At 43.1% G+C, this 26,160-nt stretch overlaps 1 protein-coding gene across 8 annotated transcripts in view; it reads left to right on the plus strand.

Moving 5' to 3' along the window:
• SRCIN1 (SRC kinase signaling inhibitor 1) overlaps positions 1–26,160 on the plus strand; it is a 269,365-nt gene that overhangs the window by 103,612 nt on the left and 139,593 nt on the right. Inside the window, exon 1 of one of the 8 annotated variants that reach the window (XM_072111571.1) lies at positions 8,037–8,725. The exons of the other annotated variants lie outside the window; for them this stretch is intronic. The gene's annotated coding sequence lies outside the window, so the exon portion shown is untranslated. Of the gene's footprint in view, positions 1–8,036; positions 8,726–26,160 lie in introns of those variants that run through there. 8 annotated transcript variants of the gene reach the window in all.

Genomic DNA, 26,160 nt, shown 5'->3' on the forward strand with positions numbered 1-26,160 from the left:
CTTGACCCTGCCCTGACCCTGTGCTGAGCAAGACTGTCTTCCGTTAAGGTACCTCAACCTCGGCGGCCACCGCGGGCTAGTCGCACCTGTGGAACGACCTGGTGGTACCCTGCCGCAGCAAGTCCATCCCGCTTTGCGCCGGTCCCAAGTGTCTGCTATTACCACCTCTCGGGGTGGTCCACACATCCCGAATCCTGACAGACATGTTTTACACTACTGTTCCTTCCTTCCATTAAAAAGTAAAGAATGGAGGTTTAACATGTCAATTAAAAATCACATTGACAGCAATGTAAATTTTAAGTCATCCGCTATGTTCCGTTTAGGGAAGGAACAGTAGTGTGAATTTAGCCTATCCGGAGTAAGTCAGTGCCAATTTTTGAAACTTTTTACAAAATCACATTTGATAAATCCCAATCACAAAGTGTCTTAAGTGTCGTAAATCCCCAAAGTGTCGTAAAACTAAAATATTGCGATTTGTTACGCTGAGAGCCAGAAAAAAACTCTTTGTGACTTTTTGGTACAGGAATACAAATACAAAGGTCTTAATTCTTTCTTGTAAAAGTTCTCAAAGAATGTAGATTTCTGCAGCAAGCAGGACATACGATATATAAACATTACAATACTCTTCACAATGCCATACACCTACTTATTAAGAAAATACGGGAATTTCTGAATGTAATGTTATTGTATTGTATACTATTGTATTTATTTTTGTAAAAGTGTTCATAATTTTATAAATTGGATAATTTATATTGTTGTATTCTAGTCTCACAGACTAGAATACACAAAGTGAAAGCTACACAATGATTGGTTGCTGTTATGTCTGGGTGTTGTGTACTTTATGGCAGCAGCAATCAACAGGGAGTTAAAAATCGACATCTTATAGTCTTTAATAGTCTCCAATAAAAGCATTCTAGCCTCATTCCTGAAATCTCAAAGGCCCAATTCAACCTTGTTCAGTGGTGTCATCCAGCCTATCTAGTCTCCAGCAGCACTATATACCTGCATTCAATCGCCTATTTGTACTTGCCTCTGTCAGTCAAATATCTGGGTTGAAGGCAAGTTTCAAATCAAACTGAGTGGTGTGGGGAATTTTAATCTTTAAAGCATGTTTAGGTGACAGATATTTTGGTGAGTTGCAAGAAAATTTCTGGCAGAAACCCCAAGATTAAAGGGCGTTTCCACTTTTTTCATAATGATCACCTTTCCATAGTCACCGATATCAAATTAGTGAGGGTGTAGAGCTTGTAACACAACAGAATCCACACAGAAATTAATAGCAGAACAGCTCCATTCTGTGTGTAGTGGCCAAGCTTTGGTACTGCAGCTGACATGAATTTAAAGGAAATCTACCATTTGATTTGATGCATTATGATCCTGCGTCAGTGTAGCTACAGCAGGCTCAAGGTATGTTTGCTTCATAATGCATCAAATCAAATGGTAGGTTTGACAAAGAGCTAAGCTGTCTGCTTCAGACTGTATATCTCTTTAAATTATAAATTATAGGGATACATATTGCTGACTGACCTTAACATTGATGTTCTGCCATTCAATAATGCATTACAGACTCTGTGATTGATTGCATTGCCTTTATATAAGGAACATTTGTGTCAATAGGTGATGTCTTGTTGATGTCTCCAATACATTGATTCCAAGATAAAAATGCTGGCGGACAGTGTTCTTGTATTCGGATTTTGAAATGGGTATTGAAAGTATTTAAATGTATAACTTTTTATTTTTATTTATTTTTTTCGTATTGATTTAATTTTTATGTAAATTTCTTTTATACATGAAGTTTTGTACGGTATGTATCTATAGATGGATTTTGTGTATTAATTGTGTATAGGATTCATTGTTTTATTGATTTTTGCTTATCATTAAACATTGATACTGTTTCATCACTGATACATTTGGTGCTATTGCTTAGGTTTTTCAGTCAATTTTCTCCAAAAATGTATAAGATGTCGGCGCCAGAATATTGGTCTTTTCTGACACTCTTGACAAAATTTGGCCACTGCTTGTGGATCCAACAGTTTTCTGGCGCTTCTATTTTTTTAAATTTTCTATTTTCTTGTTTTTGGTGCAATTTGTGGCGCAAAAAGACAGCAGCTAAAAGCTGGTCTAGGCATTTCTAAACCTTTTGTCCGTGCAACAAATCATGTGTCCCTTGCACCAAAAACTTACATTCCACTAAAAAATATAACACGGTTTGAGCACCCCCCTGCGCCAAAATTAATAAATGCCCCTGCTGATATCACCCTTTTATATTTTTAAGCATTTCCACAAGTATTTTGTGTTACTACAATTTACATCTGTGTTTACTCCCTCATCTCCCTTTGCTTGTATTTGGATTTAGACCGTATACAGACTGCTCTCCCTAGTGGTGGCTGCTCATCACTGGGACTTTAACAAGTCAGTCTAGAATGAATGGGGGATTGGTGTTACGAAATATATATGTATTTAGGTTTTTTGACTATTTGACTCTATTCAGTTGGTTATCAGAGAGTCTACATAAAAAATGTACCGTATTTTTTGGACTATAAGGCGCACAAAAAATTGTTTGATTTTCTCAGAAATCAAAGGTGCGCCTTATAATCCGGTACACCTTATATATGAACCGTACTTACAGACAACAGCTGCCTTGAACTGTGCACAGGTCTGCCACCTGCTGGTCATTCATCCTTATAATCAGGTGCGCCATATATATGAACCTAGATGTCTTAGCAGGCATTTATTGATGGTGCGCCTTATAATCCAGTGCGCCTTACAGTCCGAAAAATATGGTATGTTGTAATTAGGATTTGAAGCATTTACCAACTGTAACTTCATCCCTGCGATAAAAAACACCCTAATGTATTAAATCCTGCAGTGGTGGAAACAGGTTACTCACATTGTCATATTAGAAAGTCACACATACTGAGCATATGGACAATTAGTCCGAAGGTCAACCTATTGCCATGCCCGGGACAGTAGTAATAAATCCCAGGAGATAGTTTAATTAAATGGTATATATATATTCTAGATGCTTTCTTTTCTCTGTTGATTGTTTCATTTGTTATGTAAATTTCTCAACAGCTTTATTCCATTTCTGTTTCTAGAATGCAAAAGATATCAGAAACCCTGTGCAATAGCTCAACTAATACCACCCACATGAAATATTTCCTATAGTCCAGAGCATAGAGAACATATTGTACTGAATGACACATCCCTGAGATTCACAAATGGCAGGCTCAGACAGAATTGCAGAAATAAATCTTTGACAAAAGCATGCCGGAACTATTGATGAGCCTTCCAGCAATTGCAGAACTTGTATACAGTATGTTATCGGAAAACAGCAATCTATAGTTTGTTTTTTTATGCAGTGCTGTGAGAAATCATTCTCTAGCCGTGACAAATAATAGAAGACTTTTGGCTGCAATTTTGCTCCAATTGCTTCCAGTTATTATGTCTAAGGCAAGCATGTCCCATTGAAAATGCAGCATCAGGTTATAGGGCAGGAGGCACTGAGAAGATTGTACATAGCGTCCTATCTGCAGGAAACATGTTATAGGGCAGGAGGCACTGAGAAGATTGTACATGGTATCCTATCTGCAGGAAACATGTTATAGGGCAGGAGGCACTGAGAAGATTGTACATAGTGTCCAATCTGTAGGCAGCACATTATAGATTATGAGGAGCTGAGCAGATTGTACATAGTGGGGCACATTTACTTACCCGGTCCAGTCGTGATCCCGTGGCGCATATCCAGCATGTGTCACTGCTGCGCGGAGGTCCGCCGGAGTTCACCTGTTTCTTCTTAGTGTATGTAAGTTGCGACACAAATTGTTTTTTAAATTCTGCGTTTTTTCCGAATCTGTCGAGTTGTCTGATGGCCACACCCCCCCGATATCTGTCGTGTGAAAGCCAGGACTGATGCGCAAAAATCTGACCGCGTGCGCCAAAAACCCGGGGCAATTCGGCGCAAAATGGAAATATTCAGGTAAACTCGACAGAATCGCGGCCGCAGGACCCTTAGTAAATGAGCCTCAGTGTCCTATCTGCTGGAAACATGTTATAGAGCAGGAGGCTCTGAGAAGATTGTACATAATGTCCTATCTGCAGGAAACATGTTATACAGCAGGAGGCTCTGAGAAGATTGTACATAATGTCCTATCTGCAGGAAACATGTTATAGAGCAGGAGGCTCTGAGAAGATTGTACATAGTATCCTATCTGCAGGAAACATGTTATAGAGCAGGAGGCTCTGAGAAGATTGAACATAATGTCCTATCTGCAGGAAACATGTTATAGAGCAGGAGGCTCTGAGAAGATTGTACATAGTATCCTATCTGCAGGAAACATGTTATAGAGCAGGAGGCTCTGAGAAGATTGTACATAGTATCCTATCTGCAGGAAACATGTTATAGAGCAGGAGGCTCTGAGAAGATTGTACATAATGTCCTATCTGCAGGAAACATGTTATACAGCAGGAGGCTCTGAGAAGATTGTACATAATGTCCTATCTGCAGGAAACATGTTATAGAGCAGGAGGCTCTGAGAAGATTGTACATAGTATCCTATCTGCGACAGAATGTTATAGGTCAGGAGGAGCTGAGAAGATTGTACATAGTATCCTATCTGCAGGTAGCATGTTATAGAGCAGGAGGAGCTGAGAAGATTGTACACAGTATCCTATCTGCAGGTAGCATGTTATGGAGCAGGAGGAGTTGAGCAGATTGTACAAAGTGTCCTATCTGCCGGCAATATGTTATAGAGCTGAACGGACATATATAATTTTGTTAATACATTCACAATTTAACTTGTCATATATTAATGTATACCTTTACTCATGCTCAGTTTATTGGGTGATCCTTGTTAGTGATTTACAGCTATATATGCCAACACACTAATGCAGGGAAGAATGTCAATGTAAATGAATAAAGGACTGTGAATTCACTTCCAGAGCTATACATCAATCTGCTCAGCTCCTCCTCTCCCTTCTATCACCAGGTACAGCGCAGTTCATTCTGTAGTGGCTGTACATGGTATTAAATGTCAGTCAGCACTTGAATGGGATGGAACTGCGGAACACTTTGCCTTTTCAGGAAGCCCCTCATTCCACTGGTAGTTACAGGCTGGTCCTTGGGGCAGGTCATCTATTTGATCCATCACAGTTATGGCTCCTCCTGCCTCTATAATGGGGCAAATCTTCATTCTCTCATGTGTCTCCATGAGGGCGCTGGATAATTTTGTGCTTCCTGACCGCAAACTATAATTTATACTGTCACTACCTGGCCCCCAATGGAAGGCATAGGTGCCAACAAAAATGTGTCTTAAAGGGGTTGTCCAGTCACAACAAGTTAGCCCCTATCCATATGATGGGTGGGGGGGATCAGTGATGGATTACGAGAACGAGGAAACATTACACCCCTGTTGTACCTCAAATCAGCACACAGTCATGTATGTGCCCTGCTGCTCGATTCATTGCTTATGGTGATGTTGGAGATAGTCGGGCACCATACTTTCATAGATAGTGGTGCAATAGCATGCATGTCCGACCACCCATGACTCTCTTTTGGGGTGCACTCCCATTGTTAAAGTCAGTGGGGGCCCTCCACTGAGACCCCCATTGATCAGCAGGTTAGCCCCAATCCTATGAATAGGGGCTGACTAGTTGTCATTGGTCAACCCCTTAAAAGTCAACTACCCTGTTCCGGACAACAAAGCACACGCCTGTTCACACGCCTCTCGATTTGTGTGATCCTGCACTTACTTTATTTAAGAGTCCATCCCCAAAGACCGTTGACATGCCATTATAGACCTGTTTTATGGGCAACATATTTGGACTTGTATTAATAAAGTGATTGAAACACAGACATAGTCCCCAACTACCACCAACAGGCAACACCATTAGTGAACCCATTAGGTGCCCCAATACCTCTGATTTATCTACAACTAAATATTTTAGATTTTCAGATTCTAATAATACATATCTCTAAAAAACGAGTCCACAATACACCTTGACCTACACACACACAAATTTGTTTGATGGCTGAGCAAATATATCTGCTATGACATCTGTATACCCCACACACTAGTTCTATTCTTGCCTAACATCTCTTCAATTAGCTTATGCAACTCTTTTGTTCACTTGCAATATCAAAAGCAGACTAGATTGACCCATATTTTATCCTGCTGAGGCGCAGATAATCGGTGTTTCTTCTGGAGTCAGTGGTCTCTATCTCGGTCACTTATGCACAGGTATGTCCTCTAAAATCAGCCAAATCTATCTATCTACATTGTGCACATACCCCTAAGCCCCTAAGGCTCTTCAGTTAAAGTAATAGAGATAGTAAAATATTACAAGTAAACAAACATACAAGTATGTATGTATATATGGTGTGTATATAATGTGTGTGCTTGTAACTTATGTGTGAGTATACAAATATATATGTATATTTTTTAAGGTGGAAGGTGGTACTCTATTCAAACGTCTGCTTTGGGGATTTGTCTCTCCTAATTATGTCCCTTGCACCACCAATATAACAGACAATTAAAACTGCTTTTAAGTGTATATTTGCCATATGCATTGGGTACACTGTTGGAATACCAATTGACAGAGGGTGATTTGCTTCAATCTATACAGGAGAGCAGGGAGTCTATTGCTTCCTGCTTTGCCATAAACCTGTGTTGGATTTCTGAGGGCACAGTAGGGTGATACCTTGTAACCATTCACCACTCTGAAGGTCCCCATAGTTCTCTTTAACTTATCATAGTATCATAGTATCATAGTATATAAGGCTAGAAAAAGACGCAAGTCCAACACGTCCAACCTTTAAGAGTTAAATAAATGTTTTATCCCCATAACCCGTGATATTTTTTCTCTCCAGAAAGTCATCCAGGCCTCTCTTGAACATGTACATAGAGTCCACCATAACAACCTCCTGCGGCAGAGAGTTCCATAGTCTCACTGCTCGTACAGTAAAGAACCTTTGTCTATGTTGATGGTAGAATCGCCTCTCCTCTAGGCGTAGAGGATGCCCCCTTGTCCTGGTCACAGGCCGAGGTATAAAAAGATCTTTGGAGAGATCCTTGTACTGTCCGTTCAGGTATTTGTACATTGTAATGAGGTCTCCCCTCAGTCGTCTTTTTTCTAAACTGAATAATCCCAAATTTTGTAATCTGTCAGTGTATTCTAATCCCCCCATTCCCCTAATACTCCTGGTTGCTCTCCTCTGCACCCGTTCCAGCTCTACTATATCCTTTTTATACACTGGTGCCCAAAACTGTACACAATATTCCATGTGTGGTCTGACCAGGGATTTGTATAAGGGCAAAACTATGTCTTTATCATGAGAATCTATTCCTCTCTTGATACATCCCATTATTTTATTTGCTTTAGCAGCAGCCACCTGTCTCTGGTCACTAAAATTAAGTTTTCCATCCACCAATACCCCCAAGTCCTTCTCAGCTCCAGTTTTACTAAGTAATTGACCGTTTAGAACATAATTATACTTTTTGTTTCCATGGCCCAAGTGCATAACTTTACATTTATCTACATTAAACCTCATCAACCATTTCTCTGCCCACTCCTCAAGCTTCCACAAATCCCTCTGTAATGCTAAACTATCGACCTCAGTATTTATTACTTTACACAGCTTAGTATCATCTGCAAATATTGAAACTTGACTGTGTAAACCCACTACAAGGTCATTAATAAAAATATTAAAAAACGTATTAAAAAAATGATCCTGTTTACATTCTTGGGCAGTGTAGGTCCCTGTATACAGTGGAGCTCTCCTTTTCGTGTCCAGTAGTGACAACATATCTAATGAATTTGCAGTATGTTCCATATACCAGCGCATGGTTAATACTGTCTGCCTTACACCTCTCTACTAGCGTGATAAATGTACTTGCTGTGTTACAGTCAGTATTCTCAGGATGCCTTGAAGTGTGTTAAATTGCACACAGTAGCATGCAGCCCCCATAGAGATGGGGGAGGTAGGGATGCTCCAGTGCCATGTAGAAGAGGTACTCGCTGCATCTCTCCATTCTCCTGAGGCAATGTGTGTGTGTGTGTGTGCGCCTGGACTCGGCTCAGCTCCTGGTAAATAGCAGCAGAGTGGATTCCGGCTTTGCTGCTGCTCTGTATTATTTCTCACACTGTAGCTGGAAGCTGTTCCTTCCCATTCATTGCTGGCTTGCTTTTCGAGAATTGTTATTCCAATATTATTTCTCCGATGCATTGGCTTTCATCTATTTTTCACGCTCTGCTTACTACTGCCTCGTTCATGGTCCATCATGGGTCTGGCCGAGTCCGGAAGATTTATGGAGCTGCAGCCATAAACTGTGTTAAAGGTACATCTACATCAGTTTTTGGATGATATCGGAATGATCCATGGAATCCTTCTATCTACAGCGTCTCGCCTTCATGTGCTTACCTCCTCTTTTCCTGGTTTAAGCCAGGTGATCAGACACCAGGAAGGTCTTTCCGGGCTACAGATTGAATTTCATTCCTAGCAGAGGACAGGACGTTTTGGAGAAATACTATTCATGTGGTCGCCAGGGATTGACGGCACTTAATAATTAGAATTACCCAAACTCTGCCTTGTTAATCTCTGCCCGGGAGCACTTTAGCTGCGGGGGAAATGTGCTAGAGAAATCAGAGGAGTCTGGTGAGATAAGAACAGGATGATCTATTCTGATAAGTGTCCCTTCCATCCGGTGTCACCAACCTTTTGTGACAGGTAAGAATCACCAGGTTCTATGACATACTTGCAGTGTGTGATTCCTCAGCATCTCCCCCCTCGGCTGGACTTTATGTATTATGTAGAGCCTCCTGCATGCTGTTCTTGCACCCTGTGGACTGAATGCAGATGTGGTTTCTCAAAGAATTGCTGCTTTATATCACTCTGGGTCTAGGATTAGAAATTTTTGCCAGGGGCAATGCTTCATAATTAGGAAGTTTTATAGCCAGAAAACCACCAGCTGGGTAAATCGGTATGTATTTATAGGGTGGAATTACTGCTGTGAATTGGGTGTCTTTATTAAGGGGCTTGGTATTTCTTACCTCGGGTAAGATTAAGACAAAATCACATAAGAGTAGACTAGCGATACCATATAAATGGTGAAACGAGTAGTATCTATTACTGTAGGTTATTACTGAAATGTTCACAATGTTAACTGAAATTACCTTTTTCCATGAACAGCGCCACACTTTTTCACAGGTAGTATGTGGAACTGCAACTCTGTTATGGTATAACATCATTGATGCTGAGCTGCAATACCAGATACAACCTGCGGACTGGTGTAGTACTGGTTCTCAATAAAAGCCATCAAGGAATGGAAATTCGGCAGTGGTTCTGTTACACTACAGAGCAGACGGATACATTTGTAGAATAACAGCAGTCCATGAATGGGAGCTGCACCTGCAGTAATCCTTCATGGCTGCTACACTTCCGCCTCTGTCTGTAGTGTCAATCAGCTGATCAGCAGGGATGATAGGTCATTACCTATCAATAACCTATCCCAGGCCATTAATAGCCTCCTGTGAGCCTTATTATAAGACACCACATGATAGATAAGGACCTGAGGAGCCAAGCAGATCTTCATGTAACGCATCTCTTACCACTATAAATCCTCTGTATGGTGACAGTATAAGCACCAATAACTATCTCCGCTCAGGTTAGGTTTTTATAAAAGCCAACTTTCAAATGTTTTTGATATTTTGTGATGTCCTTTGTTCATTAAATGCCAGACAAGGACATGTATTTGCAGTACCTTGATCTCTGCATTGTCTTTTATTGTACAGTCTGCCTGGCATTTTGCAGATCTATTGAATCATTGAGTCTTCCCCTAGTTAGATCTACGCTCACAGATGATGTAATCCCATATTGTACCAGGCTTTGCCACTGTGGTTGCTAGTGGCTTCATGTTCAGGAAATCATATGGAACATAATTGATAAGTAAGGGCTCAGATCTAAACCAGGGATTAATATGCAGATTCTGACATCAATTAAACACATGTATTTTTAAAGGGACCTGGTCTTCATAAAAATGCATCTGTCAGCTGCATGCTATTTACGGTAGTTTTATTGTATATTTTCTCTCAAAACAATACTTCAGTCTTCTCTTTCCCCTCATATAGGACACTATGTACAATCTGCTCAACTCCTCCTGCTCTATAACTTGCTGACTGCAGATAGGACACTATGTACAAACTGCTCAGTTCCTCCTGCTCTATAACATGCTGACTGCAGATATGACATTTTGTACAAACTGCTCAGCTCCTCTTGTTCTATAACTTGCTGACTGCAGATAGGACACTATGTACAATCTGCTCAGCTCCTCCTGCTCTATAACTTGCTGACTGCAGATACGACACTATGTACAAACTGCTCAGCTCCTCCTGCTCTATAACTTGCTGACTGCAGATACGACACTATGTACAAACTGCTCAGCTCCTCCTGCTCTATTACAAGCTGCCTGTAGATAGGACACTATGTACAATCTACTTGGTTTCTTCTGCTCTATTACATGCTGCCAGCGGATATGACACTATGTGGCATATTAACTAAGGGGTTTATGCCAGTTTTTGTTGGACTTTGCACATTCTTTTAGGTGAAAACTGTTTGCACTGGTATTTAAGAAGTGTCCACGCCACAATTGTGTCTCATGTGACCCTTTTGTGGCGCAGCAGCACTAGTCTGACCATGCGCCATATTTATCATGCAAAGTCGAACAGAAATGTGTCGCAAGCCCTATCTTAAAGGTTCTTAGTAAATGTGCCCCTATGTACATTCAGCTCCTCCTGCTCTATAACATGCTGCCAGCAGATAGGGCTCTTTTTACATTTTGATCAGCTCCTCCTGCTCTATAGCATGCTATCTGCAGACAGGATCTTGTACAATATTTTCAGCTCTTTCCTGCTCCATACCATGTGTTGATGGCAAAGGTTTCAGCATCCAGACCCTCTTGCAGGGCTGGATGTGCATTGAAATACAGTGCAATATATATATATTTATTATCAGGTCATGTGTCTAATGTAATTATTGAGACTATTATATCTAGTTATTGTTCAGTCCAGACTCAGGTTGGTATTGTTACAGAGTGAATAAACCATTATAACAGCAGCGTGAAGAATGAGCAGGGAGGGTGAGGAGAATAAAATGATTATTTTTATCGCCTTTTTCTACACTTATCGCCTCCGAACCTGAAGACAAATCCCTGCCACTACCCTTTGCCCTATTTTCTAGTCGTATTGACAAGTCATGTCTGACAGGGATCTCTCCATGTGTACAAATAACGCTCAGGCCTCATTAAACAGTCCGCGGACGCGTTGCCAGTCGTGGGTTAACTGCTGCGCGCCCTCTGCTGGCTGTTCGCGGCAGCGCCGCTTTCTCCGCAGTGACATTGGCACAGTATTGAAATAAGTGCCACTTTCATATTCAACTCAATGCATTTTTAATAAGCCAGATCTTTTATATGTTCTGTCAACAGATGTTCACTGGCATATTCTTCACAATATACCCTGTCGTCTTGTCTTAATATTTTCCTCTTTCCCCTTCAAGCTATTTGCCATATTTGTTTTCTGTCTGACATTTTGCTTTTATATGTGCTACCATTTTGTTCAGTGAAGAGTCTTTTTGTCTAGTCTTCATGTGTTCAGCTTCTTATTATTGTTCATTACAGAATTATGGGCGCCCTTCTCTAAGGCCTTGGTGCCCTTCCACTGACTATCCGCCTACCATCTTAGTTGACCCTCTCTAGTTAAACCTAATCATAAATGTAGCAGAAATCTCCCTATGTACAGTCTGTTTGATACATATTGCTCTTTACGGATTTTATGTTGTACAGAAGGTGAATCGTGTTGTCGGTTTTCATGCTTTACAACAATTTATGGCTTGTTAAAAATGCCCAGCTCCTCTAGCTCTCTATGCCCCTACCCCAGCCTACCATCTGTTTATTGGCTTATGGTACTGACCCGAAGTACTGAAGTTTTCCAGTGTGGTTGTTAAACCCTTTTAACTCAATAAAGAGAAGGAAGACTATGACATTACAATGCAGTGATGTCATGTCTATGATTTGCACATTTCATGTCATAATTTGGAATAAATGTTGTCACAGCACATAAGTAATGCATAAAGATATGAATTAGAGAAGGGATAATGTACACATCAGGACATTCAGGACAAGGACATCTTTATATTTATTAATCCACTTTACATACAATTAACTAACCGTTCCACTTCTGTTTGCCGCACCATGGGGGGGGGGGGGGATTTACTAATTCTGGCGCAAGCACGGCTGTCTGCATCGGAGAGCACAGCCTGATGTATTGAACTGGCGCACAGGTGTAGGTAATTAATGGGTAGATGGAATTAATCAGTCGTGCACCATAAAAATGGCGACATCAATGAGATCAAAAATCTTACATGGGCTTAATTTTGCTTTCTGACCATTTTTTTGCTGGTCTATTGTGTGACAAAATACACATAAATGTGACAGATAATACATGTCCCCCCATATGTCTGAATATGAACGGGCCCCTTAGTTGTTGGGTCTCATAGCAACTGGTCAGGCAATGTCATTTTGGTAGAGGCGGCTATAATGTGGAATGCCTTTAGACAAAGATGACAACACTATAAATCATTTGTTTCTGGGATGTACAGTATAATGTTATAAACAGAAATTGATAATGACTCATACATTTACAATTTTTGGCCGTAGGTTGGCGCCCGATTTTAGCAACATTTTGCACTTTGATGTTATATTGTGGTGCACGGCCTTCATGTATTTGTTGCACTGTAAGAAGAACAAATGAACGTCAGAAAGTCAAAACGCATTCCTGAAGGGATTGAGAAGTTGGCAAGAAGGGCAAATAGGATGGTAGCCCCTTTCCCCTATCCCCTATTTCCCCTATAAGAGCTACAAAATGGCTATATTCAGCACATTGCGCTTTAGTACGTAGTAGTGCTTACAGTACAGTTGTGTAGGGCTAATATTTTTAGGTTGTGCTCTACTAACAGACAACATAAAGCAGTTCAAGCTTAGCACCATCAGTATTCTGATCTCAGCTGTCAAATCCAGTCATCCTTAATATCCGAGCTTCATCCAAGAGTGATAAGTAGAGAGACCTGTGTCTCGTTGCCTCAGAAACACTCAGCGGCTTCACTGCACATTGCCATGACAGACATTTCCTTGGTGCGTTAAAACATTTATTTTGGAAAATTCTAAGTTGCGATTTATAACATTGAAACTGTTTTAAGAAATGTATATAGATGTGCACAGACAGGTTTTTAATTTTGGAATATGAATGAAATATTTGCATGCAGCTTTTTACTATGGTATAATCTGGTTTGGTTCTGTCATACAGAATATCATGTCCAGCCATATTTGGTTATACAACGTATAGGTTTGATCCAGAAAGGGCAGCATCATTATTGAATGTGGCTGGAGAATGGGTTACAGGACCAAGCTAGAGAGGAGCTTTTCGGGCCATGAATGTATTATGTTGATGTGTCTGGAATCTTTTCCCATCTCTGTATCCTTTTCCATTGATTGGCTCTGTTCACATCTTACGCATCTTCTGTTAACAACAGAAATCTGAAAACAGTGCCAGACACTTCACATAAGAAACACTAACTGGATTTCAATCGACTTATATGGATTTTGTTGGCTTCTGCCATGGTGTCCGTTGTTTGGTGAGAAAAAGAGTGTTTTAAAGAGGACCTTTCACCCCCTCAATTATGTGGAGATGAACATACCATTCCTTAGGGGCTGCTACACACATTGACGGGCACTTTAAATTTTCTTTCTTGTCTCCACTGTTGCAGAGATATCAGTCCCAGTATCTGACCATTGTAATCTGTGTTTGGTCAGAGAGGAGGAGCTGCTGCTGGAGCTGGAGGATGTGTGTTAAGCTAATCTTCTCTCATACTATCCAATCAGTAGCAGGCAATATCAGAGAAGCTACTATGAACAAGAGTAAGCAGTGATTTCTCTATGTGCATCTAGGCTGTGTTAACACACAAACCATTAATATCCTGCTGACATTGGGTTTATACTGCGTTTACATAATCACCATGTTAAGAAATTGCATTAACATCACATGAAAATTGCGTTTATGTCTCAAACAAGTTGTGAAATTAAAGCGATGTTGCCGCAAACGCAATGTAAATGCAAATTTGATAACATGATGTAAATGTGATATGAACACAAATGCAATGTAAACTCAAACGCAATGTTCCCGCAAAAGCGATCTAAACATAAAACGTGATGTAAAAGTCTCTACGTCACATTTACACAATGATGTTACATGATGTTTACATGGTGTTTGCGCTATCGCTCTATTTCCGTTTGCCTTACATTTGCGGGTACATAGCATTTGCACTGCTTGGTGTTTCGCTGGTGGTTGTATTTACATGGTATTTGCAGTGTGTTTACATTGCGTTAACATTTAAGTGGCGCTTGCGCCGCCTTTACACTTGTGGTTGCAGTTACTTTGTGTTTGTGTGGCATTTGCATTGATTTTATGTCGCATATGTGTTTTACGTAGCGTTGGCATAGTGTTTATGTGCCGTTTGCATATAATTTGCGCTTATGGGGTATTTGCATTTATGTCATGTTTGTGTCGCGTTGATTCTTAAACAGCTTCCCATTCATGTGGCTTTTGTCGCGTTCACACTTACGCTAATGTGCCGTTTGGGGTATTCTAATCTCCGCATGGGTCAGGTGGTGAAAGGTCCTCTTTAAGGAATATTATTGGTGACAAATTATGTTTACAGTGTTACTTTGTCTCCCATGCTCTACATACGTTAAAACCTTTACAGTACTTACTGTATTTATCCATTATGGTGCCATAGGGTGCAGTCTTTTTTAAAACAAGATTTATTAAAAATTTGGGGATATAATCAATTATCTAACTATGTGGGGGATGGGGTGTTATCACCTCGTTGTCTGGTTACTTCTCGTAATTTTTTTTGTCTCAGTTCACTATTGTATAGCTTTTATAAGATTCATTACCTTTACTTAGTCAATTAAAACCTGTAAAATTTTACTTTGGGACAACATATTCTTAAAAGTACACATTTTACATTTGGACACAATAGCTTTACATAACTAAACATTGGGAGCACATTTTTCAAAATTACAAAACAGTACTAATACTGATAATAGTAAACTTTGTTATAGACTTTATCAAATCTGTGATGTGGCTTTACAAACTGTTACACTGTTTTCCCCCCTACTCCCTCAGCCCTGAGATTACAGAAGCTAGTTCTCACTGCACAAGTGCAGAGAAAGCAGGGGGAGGGAGTGACAGGATAACAGTCTGTAAAGCCAGATCACAAAAGGGATATGGTAGCCCCTCAGGCTCATTAGCATAATTTTAAAAGTTGATTTTAGAAGGAAGGAGGCAATGGAAAGAAGATTACAACCAGCATAGCATAGGCCATGGTAACCTGTCACTAGCTAAAAATGACATTCCTAGTGACAGGTTTGCTTTAAAGGGAACCTGTCACCAGGAGACCCATTTTTAGCACTCCCCCAGTCCCCACAGAGAATACTACATACACTGCCAAAGTGTTTTTGAATTAAAAATTGGTTTTACAGAAAAAAAGATATGTTTTATTGTACCTTTCATTAGCATCTGCTGTGTGACTAGGCAGTTGCCCACTGGGAGGGTCTAGAAAGGAGCAGTCCCCCCACCCTTGGGGAACAGCTACTCCATGTGTCCTTTTCAAATATATGAAAACACCCATCACTGGGCTTAGCGACGCCCCCTGCTCCTCTACAGCCAATCCCGAGTGTGGGGAGTTATTCATATATTTGAAAAGGTCACATATTTCCCAAGGGTGGGGGGGAACTGCTCCTTTCCAGCTCCTCCCAATTGGCAACTTCCTAGTCACACAGCAGATGCTAATGAAAGGTACAATATAACATTTCTTTTTTTCTGTAAAACCTATTTTTTTTACAAAAACACTTTGGCAGTGTATGTACTATGCTCTGTGGGGACAGGGGGAGTGCTAAAAATGGGTCTCCTGGTGACAGGTTCCCTTTAAGTAACATCTATAGGTGGTGTTACAACTGTGTCCTATTATTTCCCTAAGGTCTCCTGCACATGGTTGTGTTCAGGGGGGAAGTGGCCGTACAAACTCGGCAGGGCACTGCCCCCATAGCAATCTATTGTGCACAGAAATTATTATACAGCAGATCTTATTCCTGACTTGATTCGCATTGCGGTATTTTTAATAGACAATGGTGGGGTGAGTGGCGCTCACCCACCAATGTCCTATAAGCTGCTATCAATGGCACATATCGCTCCTTATTTGTGGCCCGGAAACACCGCCTGTTAGTGTGCATAAGGCCTTGGTGAAATAACTTTAGGCAACTTAAATGGAGGGTAAGAAGGATTATTGCAAGACTTGTGCCATTATAATAACTGTTACAGTATAGAAGAAAGACATGATATATGTGACACTCATTGAAATCACCTGATTAAATTTTCCTTAAAGATATTTTTCCTGGAATAAAGATATTGATCAAATATTTTTTAATCACAATCAAACTGTTTTAAGTCACCGTGAAACCCCCTGTTCAGTCGTCAATGCAAAGAAAATGGAAAAGGAAGTAGACAGCTCCATCCCATTGCAGTGGCCAGACTTGGCTACTGCTGATCATTTCCCTTTATCATTATGCAGCTCTAACTCTATGCTGGAAATTGTACTGTTGCAGCATTGACAGCTGATCATGGTTGTTCCCTGAGTCAGAGGGACAAGTTTAGTATGCATTAGGCATCCTAGGAATGGGTTATCCAAAATCTTTGACAACCCCTTTAAGCATATCGTATATATTAATAAAAGGCATGTACATTGAAGATATCACACAACTATGCCTGGGGGAGCACGAGCAGTTGAGAAAAGAGTTAATACAGAGACTAGTAGTACAGGCAGTCCCAGGGTTACATACAAGATAGGTTCTGTAGCTTTGTTCTTAAGTTGAATATGTATGTAAGTCGGAACTGTATATTTTATAATTGTAACCGAAGCCAGAATTTTTTTGGGTCTCTGTGACAATTGGATTTTAAAAATGTTGGATTGTCATAAGAACCAGAATTAACAATAAAGCTTCATTACAGACGCCTGTGATAGCTGTTATAGCTGTTTATTGTATCCTAGTGCTAAAATACAGTAAATCACCAGCATCCAGAGGTCCGTCTGTAACTAGGAGTCGTATATAAGTCAGGTTGCTTGAACTGTGCTTTTTGTAAACGTACTTCTTATTATTAGGAGAATTAAGGGGCCCATTACCTACCTATTAGTGACTTGCCAGTACATTTGGACCACATCCCTGAACACTCACAGTTTAGCAAGTTTTTATCTGACCTCACAGATATAAGGACTACACTTACACTACTGTGTGTCTATGCCTTCCATCACTGTCTTTTAGTATTTTTCATGAAAATCAATAAAATCAATAATATTTTTTGTGTTTCCATCACTACTTTACTTTACCTCTGGTACATTAACCTCAGTAGATAATGTAGTGGCCCAGTAGTGTTGGTTCTGTCTTTATCAGTTTCAGCACGGTACAGGTTAATGAGGATTTCATCAATGTGACTGCGAATTGACAGCCAGTCTTATAGAGTCTCACAAACACATATGCTCTTTATTTTACAAATATGTATATTTAACCTATATGGTCCAAAGTCATACATTGTCCACATGATGTTGCACCACTACTCTATTCTCATGTGGTGCTCAGGGACATCAGTTCCCCTATCCAGCAGTCAACTCTCAGCATTCAGAAACATATTCACTAGAGATGAGCGAACATACTCGTCCAAGCTTCGAGCATTAGCGTACTCGAAACTGCTCGTTGCTCGGACGAATACTTTGCCCGCTCGAGAAAATGGCATCTCCCGCCGTTTTGCTTTTTGGCGGCCAGAAACAGAGCCAATCACAAGCCAGGAGACTCTGCACTCCACCCAGCATGACGTGGTACCCTTACACGTCGATAGCAGTGGTTGGCTGGCCAGATCAGGTGACCCTGGAATAGACTAGCCCCTGCCTGCGCTGCTCGGATCATTCTGTGTCTGGATGCCGCTAGGGAGAGAGCTGCTGCTGGTCAGGGAAAGCGTTAGGGTGTTCTATTAGAATAGTGTTAGGCAGGAGTGATTCAACAAGAACCCAACAGCCCTTCTTAGAGCTACAATAACGTTATACTTTTTTTTTTTTTTATTTGCAGCTAGTACCATATTGTGAGGAATTTGCAGGGGGACTTGCTACCGTTGTGTTTAGCTCTTAGTGACGCACATATCCATCGCAAAGACCGAAGTGGGAAAATTTATTAGGGGTTTGATTTCAATTAGGCACAGTCTGCCATTTACTTTTTATTTTACGTTTATTTTTTCATAACTCAGCGTCATCTCATCTGGCATAGCAGTGTGCTTTCATACTTGGCTAGAAAATAGCCATAGCAATAGGATAGCATTGTTTGGTTTTAAAAACTAAAAAACACAAAAAAAAAAAAACACAAAAAAAAGTAAAAAAAAAATTAAAGTTATAACTTTAATTTTCAAAATGTTTAACCCGAGGGCCTGGGGTTAGAGGACGAGGGCGGGGACGTGGGCGTCCAACTACTGCAGGGGTCAGAGGCCGTGGTCCTGGGCGGGGTGAGACACCACCTGCTGATGAGGGAGCAGGGGAACGCCGCAGAGCTACACTCCCTAGGTTCATGTCTGAAGTTACTGGGACTCGTGGTAGAGCACTGTTGAGGCCAGAACAGTGCGAACAGGTGATGTCGTGGATTGCCGACAATGCTTTGAGCAATTTGTCCACCAGTCAGTCTTCCACGCAGTCCACCCATGTCACCGAAATCGGCACTCCTCCAGCTCCTGCACCTCAGCCTCCTCCCCCCCACCCCAGTCTGCCCCCTCACAGGAAAATTTGGCATTTGAACCGGCATACTCTGAGGAACTGTTTTCTGGACCCTTCCCACAGTCACAAACCACTTGTCCGGTTGCTGCTGAGCAATTTTCCGATGCCCAGGTTTTCCACCAGTCGCAGTCTGTGGGTGATGATGACCTTCTTGACGTAGTGGAAGAAGTGTGTAAAGAGGTGTCCGACGATGAGGAGACACGGTTGTCAGACAGTGGTGAAGTTGTTGTCAGGGCAGGAAGTCCGAGGGGGGAGCAGACTGAGGGATCGGAGGATGATGCGGTGACAGACCCAAGCTGGGTTGAGAGGCCGGGTGAACACAGTGCTTCTGAGACGGAGGAGAGTCCTCGACCAGAACAGGTTGGAAGAGGCAGTGGTGGGGCCAGACGGAGAGGCAGGGCCAGAGCTGGTGCATCAGCGCCAAATGTGTCACGTAGTGAAGCTCCCGTGGCGAGGGCTCCCGCGGCGAGGGCTAGATTTTCAGAAGTCTGGAGGTTCTTTAAGGAAACACCGGATGACCGACGGACTGTGGTGTGCAACCTTTGCCAAACCAGGATCAGCAGGGGTTCCACCACTACTAGCTTAACTACCACCAGTATGCGCAGGCATATGAATGCTAAACACCCCACTCAGTGGCTCCAAGCCCGTTCACCTCCGGCCGTGCACACCACTGCTCCTTCCCCTGTGTCAGCCCCCTGCCCAGGACCCTGGCACATAAACCCCATCGTCGCCTCCACGATCCTCCACAGCATCCACCAGCGTTCAGCTCTCCATACCCCAGACGCTGGAGCGGAAAAGGAAATATAGTGCAACCCACCCGCACGCCCAAGCCCTTAATGTCCACATCTCCAGATTGCTTAACCTGGAGATGCTGCCCTATAGGCTAGTAGAGACCGAGGCCTTTCGCAACCTCATGGCGGCGGCCGCCCCTCGGTATTCGGTCCCCAGCCGCCACTACTTTTCCCGATGTGCCGTCCCAGCCCTGCACCAGCACGTGTCAGACAACATCATCCGTGCCCTGACCAACGCCGTTTCTGACAAGGTCCACCTGACCACGGACACGTGGACGAGTGCTGCCGGGCAGGGCCACTATATATCGCTGACGGCACTTTGGGTTAACTTGGTGGAGGCTGGGACCGAGTCTGACCCTGCGGCTGGTCATATACTGCCGACGCCAAGGATTGCGGGGCCTACCTCGGTCCAGGTCTTTCAGGCCTACTATGCCTCCTCCTCCTCCCACCCCTCCTCCACCTCCTCCTCCAAACTACCATCCGTGGGCATGGCGCCATCAGTCGCTAGCTCTAGGCACAGCAGCAGTGCCGTCGCTAAGCGACAGCAGGCGTTGCTCAAACTGCTGAGCCTAGGCGATAAAAGGCACACCGCCCAAGAACTATTACAGGGCATCACGGCGCAGACTGATCTGTGGCTGGCACCGCTGAACCTGAAGCCAGGCATGGTTGTGTGTGACAACGGCCGTAACCTGGTGGCGGCTCTGCAACTCGGCAGACTGACACATGTGCCATGCCTGGCCCATGTGTTAAATCTGATAGTTCAGCGTTTCCTCAAGACATACCCCAATCTGTCTGATTTGCTCACGAAGGTGCGCCGCATCTGTGCGCATTTCAGGAAGTCCAGCACAGATGCTGCCACTCTCAGGGCAGCGCAGCGCCGCCTCCAACTGCCCGCTCACCGACTGTTGTGCTGCGATGTGCCCACGAGGTGGAATTCAACATTAACCATGTTATCCAGAGTTTACCAGCAGCGCAGAGCGATTGTAGACTGCCTGATGTCAACTTCCACCAGAACTGGTAGTCAGGTCAGTCAGCTTCCTCAAGTCTACAATGAGGAGTGGACGTGGATGTCTGATATCTGTCAGGTGCTGAGTAACTTCGAGGAGTGAACACAGATGGTCAGTGGCGATGCCGCCATCATCAGCCTCACCATCCCGCTGCTTGGCCTGTTGAAAAACTCTCTGATCAGCATGAAGTCGGAAGCTTTGCGCTCGTCACAAGAGACGGGGGAAGAAGATTCCCTTGTTGATAGCCAAAGCACCCTTAGGTCTGTTTCTCAGCGCATATCGGAGGAGGTGGAGGAGGATGAGGAGGAAGAGGAGGAGAATGTTGGCGAGACACAAGAGGGGACCATTGTTCAGTCCTTCACTGTTCAGCGTGTATGGGCAGAAGAAGAGGAGTTGGAGGAGTTGGAGGAGGAGGAAATGGGCAGTCAGGCCAGTGAGGGGAGTGAATTCTTGCGCGTTGGGCGCATATGGCAGATTTCATGCTAGGCTGCCTATCCCGTGACCCTCGCGTTCAAAGAATTTATTCCAGCACCGATTACTGGGTATTCACTCTCCTGGACCCACGGTACAAGCAAAATCTTTCCACTCTCATCCCTGGAGAGGAAAGGAGTGTGAGAATGCATGAATACCAGCAGGCCCTGGTGCACAAGCTGAAACAGTATTTCCCTTCTGACAGCGCTAGCGGCAGAGTGCGTAGTTCTGCGGGACAAGTAGCGAGGGAGAGTAGGCGAGCAGGCAGCTTGTCCAGCACTGGCAAGGGTACGCTTTACAAGGCTTTTGCCAGCTTTATGTCACCCCAGCAAGACACTGTCACCTGTCCCCAGTCTCGGCACAGTAGGGCTGATCTTTACAGAAAGATGGTGAGGGAGTACGTAGCTGACCATACCATCGTCCTAAATGATCACACAGCTCCCTACAACTACTGGGTTTCAAAGCTGGACATGTGGCACGAACTGGCGCTGTACGCCTTGGAGGTTCTTGCCTGCCCTGCCGCTAGCGTGTTGTCCGAGCGGGTTTTCAGTGCAGCTGGTGGCATCATCACCGATAAGCGTACACGCCTGTCGACTGACAGCGCTGACAGGCTGACGCTTATTAAGATGAATAAAGCCTGGATTTCTCATAATTTCCAATCTCCACCAGGTGAAGGAAGCTCAACCTGAATAATTTATGCACTCCTCCTCCTCATTTTACTCCTTCTCCTCCTCTTTGTACACTAAAGCAGAGGAAACTGGCTATTTTTTGACAGGGCCCACTGGCTCTAGCTATAGTACTTTATGCATTTAATTTTTCTGGAGGGCCACCTACCCGGTCCTCTGTTTTAAACAATTTTTGGGACTGCCACATACAGGCACTCAATCTATTCAATTTTTCTGGAGGGCCACCTACCTGCTCCTCTGGTTTGAAAACTTTTTTGGACTGCCACATACAGGCACTCAATCTATTTCATTTTTCTGGAGGGCCACCTACCTGCTCCTCTGGTTTGAAAACTTTTTTGGACTGCCACATAGTACCTGCTCCTCTGGTTTGAAAACTTTTTTGGACTGCCACATACAGGCACTATCCAAATTAAATTGTCTCCATAGCAGCCTCCACACGTTGTCTCCATTGCTACCTCCAAAAGTCGTCCATATAGCTGCCTCCATACATCGTCCCCTTATCAAACGAGGTGTGTCAGGCAGAAATTTGGGTTGTTTTCATGGATTCCACATCAAAGTTGTTAACTTTGTCGCCACCCTGCTGTGTTATCCACAAAATATACTGGCAAACTTTTATGATTAACCGATATTATTTCAGCGCTTCTTGCGCATCTGTTGATTACACTGCTGTGTAATCCACAAAATATACTGCCAAACTTTTACCATTTACGGATATTATTTCAGCGCTTCTTGCGCATCTTTTTACATTCCCCTCACCCGCCATATCCCAAACTTATAAGAACGCTACTACACTTAACTTGGTGGAGGCTGGGACCGAGTCTGACCCTGGGGCTGGTCATATACTGCCGACGCCGAGGATTGCGGGGCCTACCTCGGCCCAGGTCTCAAAGGCCTACTATACCTCCTCCCACCCCTCCTCCACCTCCTCCGAATTACCATCCGTGGGCATGGCGCCATCAGTCGGTAGCTCTAGGCACAGCAGCAGTGCCGTCGCTAAGCGACAGCAGGCGGTGCTCAAACTGCTGAGCCACACCGCCCAAGAGCTATTACAGGGCATTCCACATCAAACTTGTTAACTTTGTCGCCACCTTGCTGTGTAATCCACAAAATATACTTGCAAACTTTTATCATTTACCGATATTATTTCAGCGCTTCTTGCGCATCTGTTTACATTCCCCTCACCCGCCATATCCCAAACTTATAAGAACGCTACTACACTTGATCTTATACAAAAGGTTCTTAGAAGTGCTGTTTGGGGAGTAGCCTAGAGACAGGGGCTTGGATTGGCGAAAGCTCGCCTGGCAGCGGAGCGCCAGCTCCATCCCAAGATCCAACTAACATAGTTTTAACTGCAGCACCTTTAATCTACTACTAGTTCACTGCCTCCATACATGGTCCCCTTATCAAACGAGCTGTGTCAGGCAGAATTTTCAGGTGTTTCACCACATACATAGTGGAACTCGGCGCGTCTGTCGCCGCCATGCTGGAGACCTGCAGTTGCAATCATAGAAGCGCAATATGGATGCCCCATACTGTCGCTCTTAATCATGGAAGTCCTCTCCATGGCTGCCTCCAAATGTCGTCCCCTTATCAAACGAGCTGTGTCAGGCTCATTTTTCGGGTGTTTCACCAGATACGTTATGGAACTTGGTCACTATGTCGCCACCATGCTGTGTTATCGACTAAATATACCGTCAACCTTTTGTTCACAGGGGAAATAATTTCAGCGCTTCTTGCTCACCTCCTTTGGTTCCTCTCTGCCACCCATTGGTTTGAAGCCTGAGTCCATTTAGGGTATGTCGCCATGCCACTCTCTAGCCTTCCGCTGCTGCCGCTGCCTCTGCATGCCGTCCCCTATAGTGTCAGGGTCAATTATTGGATGTTTTAGATGCTATCTAGCTTCATTCTGTCACTCTGTCATGGCCATGCTGTTGCCCATAATTTTGGCATAATGGTGCGTTTAAGCAGCCTCAGAGGCATCCATGCATGCTGCCCCTGCTGTTTCCTGTCCATTTCCGTGGTGTTTCCATCCTTTTCTGAGGTTTCCAGGTGTTTGGCCAAGCTTCCCTGTGCAGAGCCTTGGTCCCCTTGAAAAATGCTCGAGTCTCCCATTGACTTCAATGGGGCTCGTTATTCGAGACGAGCACTCGAGCATCGGGAAAAGTTTGTCTCGAATAACGAGTACCCGAGCATTTTAGTGCTCGCTCATCTCTAATATTCACTATTCTGTAGATTGAGGACAGTTGTCTTTCATGAAACACTCATGCCTTGTTTTACTCTAGTTGCTCAATTTGGACCCAGCTCTTGAATCCTGATACGGATAACCAATGCCCCCGAATGTGTCCTGCACTGTACTTTCCTAATAAGCAGGGATTTATAGCAGCATTCGTTTTCAGCTCATGATTCTTGAGGATAATCCCAGAACTACCATGATATCTGCACAAGCAGAACAGCAGGGGACAAGATCAGAATATATCCCTGCAAAACAATATAGAATAAAACATTATGAAGAATATATTCTGCAGGAATTTCCATGTACTGATTTTTTATATAATTTTATACTATATAATATTTTTTCATCCGTTTAAAGCTCAGAGAGCACTTGGGTATTTATGTATGTTGCAGATGTAGATGCTTGCTGTGGATAAATGCTGATACATTATATGCCATATTATGCTGCATTGCAAAGGTTGAATTCTGCATTGTGATCAGCAGCAATTCAATTACATGAAAAATCTGTGCATAATACCCTATGGGGGTGATTCATTAATATGTCATAGGGTCTGACAGTGCGGTCTACTGCTGCTCCAGATTCATCAATGTGATCGTTGTTGCAGTGTCAGACTGTTGAGTTCTACTTTTAGACCTGCTTTTGAGTAGTCAAAACTGTTCACCACAATTTTTTGCACCCTTTTAGCGCAGCGCTCACCGATCTCCGTCAGTTCCATAGAGATTAATGAAGCAGAACGGTCATGCGCAGCCATCTGCTCCATTAGTCTGATGGACCGAAGACGGGTTGCATCACTTTTTTTTTGCGATCTGCTAATTTATTGAACACAAAAAACTGAAATATCACATGGTCATAAGTATTCAGACTCTTTGCTGTGCAACTCATATTTAACTCACATATTGTTCATTTCCTTCTGATCCTCCTTGAGATGGCTCTGCTCCTTCACCGGATTCCAGCTGTGTTTAATTAAACGGATTAGGTAAGGCACACACCTGTCTATGTCATGTCAGAGAACATGAGAATCATGAGATCTAAGGAACTGCCCCAATAGCTTTGAGACAGAATTTTGACAATGCACAGATCTTCCCAAGGTTACAAAATAATTCCTGCAGTTCTCAAGCTTCCTAAGAGCACAGTGGCCTCCATAATCCTTAATTGGGAGAAGTTTGGGATGTCCACAACTCTTCCTTGACCTGGCCATCTAGCCAAACTAAGCAGTTGTGGGTGAAGAGTCTTGGTGAGAGAGGTAAAGTAGAACGCCAAAATCACTGTGACTGAGCTCCAGAGATGCAGGAGGGAGATGGGAGAAAGTTCCACAATGTCAACTATCACTATAGCCTCCACCAATTGGGGCTTTATAGCAAGAGTGTGCCGACCATAGCCTCTCTTTCGTGCAAGACGTTTGAAAGCCGCATACAGTTTGCAAAAAAACACATGAAGGTCTCCCACACTGTGAGACATAAGATCTCTGGTCTGATAAGATGAAGATTGAACTTTATGGTGTTAATTCTAAGCAGTTTGTGTGGAGAAAACCAGACACTATTCATTACCTGCCAAATACAGTGACACATGGCGGTGGCAGCATCGTACTGTGGGTGCAGGGACAGGACAACTGGTGGCAAGATGAATGCAGCCAAGTACAGAAATATCCTGGATGAAAATCTCTTCCAGAGCTCTAAACCTCAGACTGGGCTGAAGGTTCACCTTCCAACAAGACAATGACCCTAAGCACACAGCTAAACTAACAAAGCAGTGGCTTTAGAACGACTCTGTGACCATTCTTGAGCCCTGACCTAAACCTAAAAATTGAGCATTTATGGAAAGACTTGAAATGGCTTCCACCAATGTGAACCATCCAACTTGAAGGAATTGGAAAGGATCTACAAGAAAGAATGTCAGAGGATCTTCTACTACAAAATAAAGCTTTAAATATGCAAATGAGCCTAAGGGGCTCCATATCTGTTAATTGAGCCTGGAGGCCCGCAGACTCATTTGCATAATATGTGAAGTCCTTTTTTGTAAAAACAAGGGCATAAAAAGTTAAAAGAAAAGTGGATCC

Source organism: Engystomops pustulosus, chromosome 6, assembly GCF_040894005.1.
Source record: "Engystomops pustulosus chromosome 6, aEngPut4.maternal, whole genome shotgun sequence".
NCBI classification, from domain to species: Eukaryota; Metazoa; Chordata; class Amphibia; order Anura; family Leptodactylidae; genus Engystomops; species Engystomops pustulosus.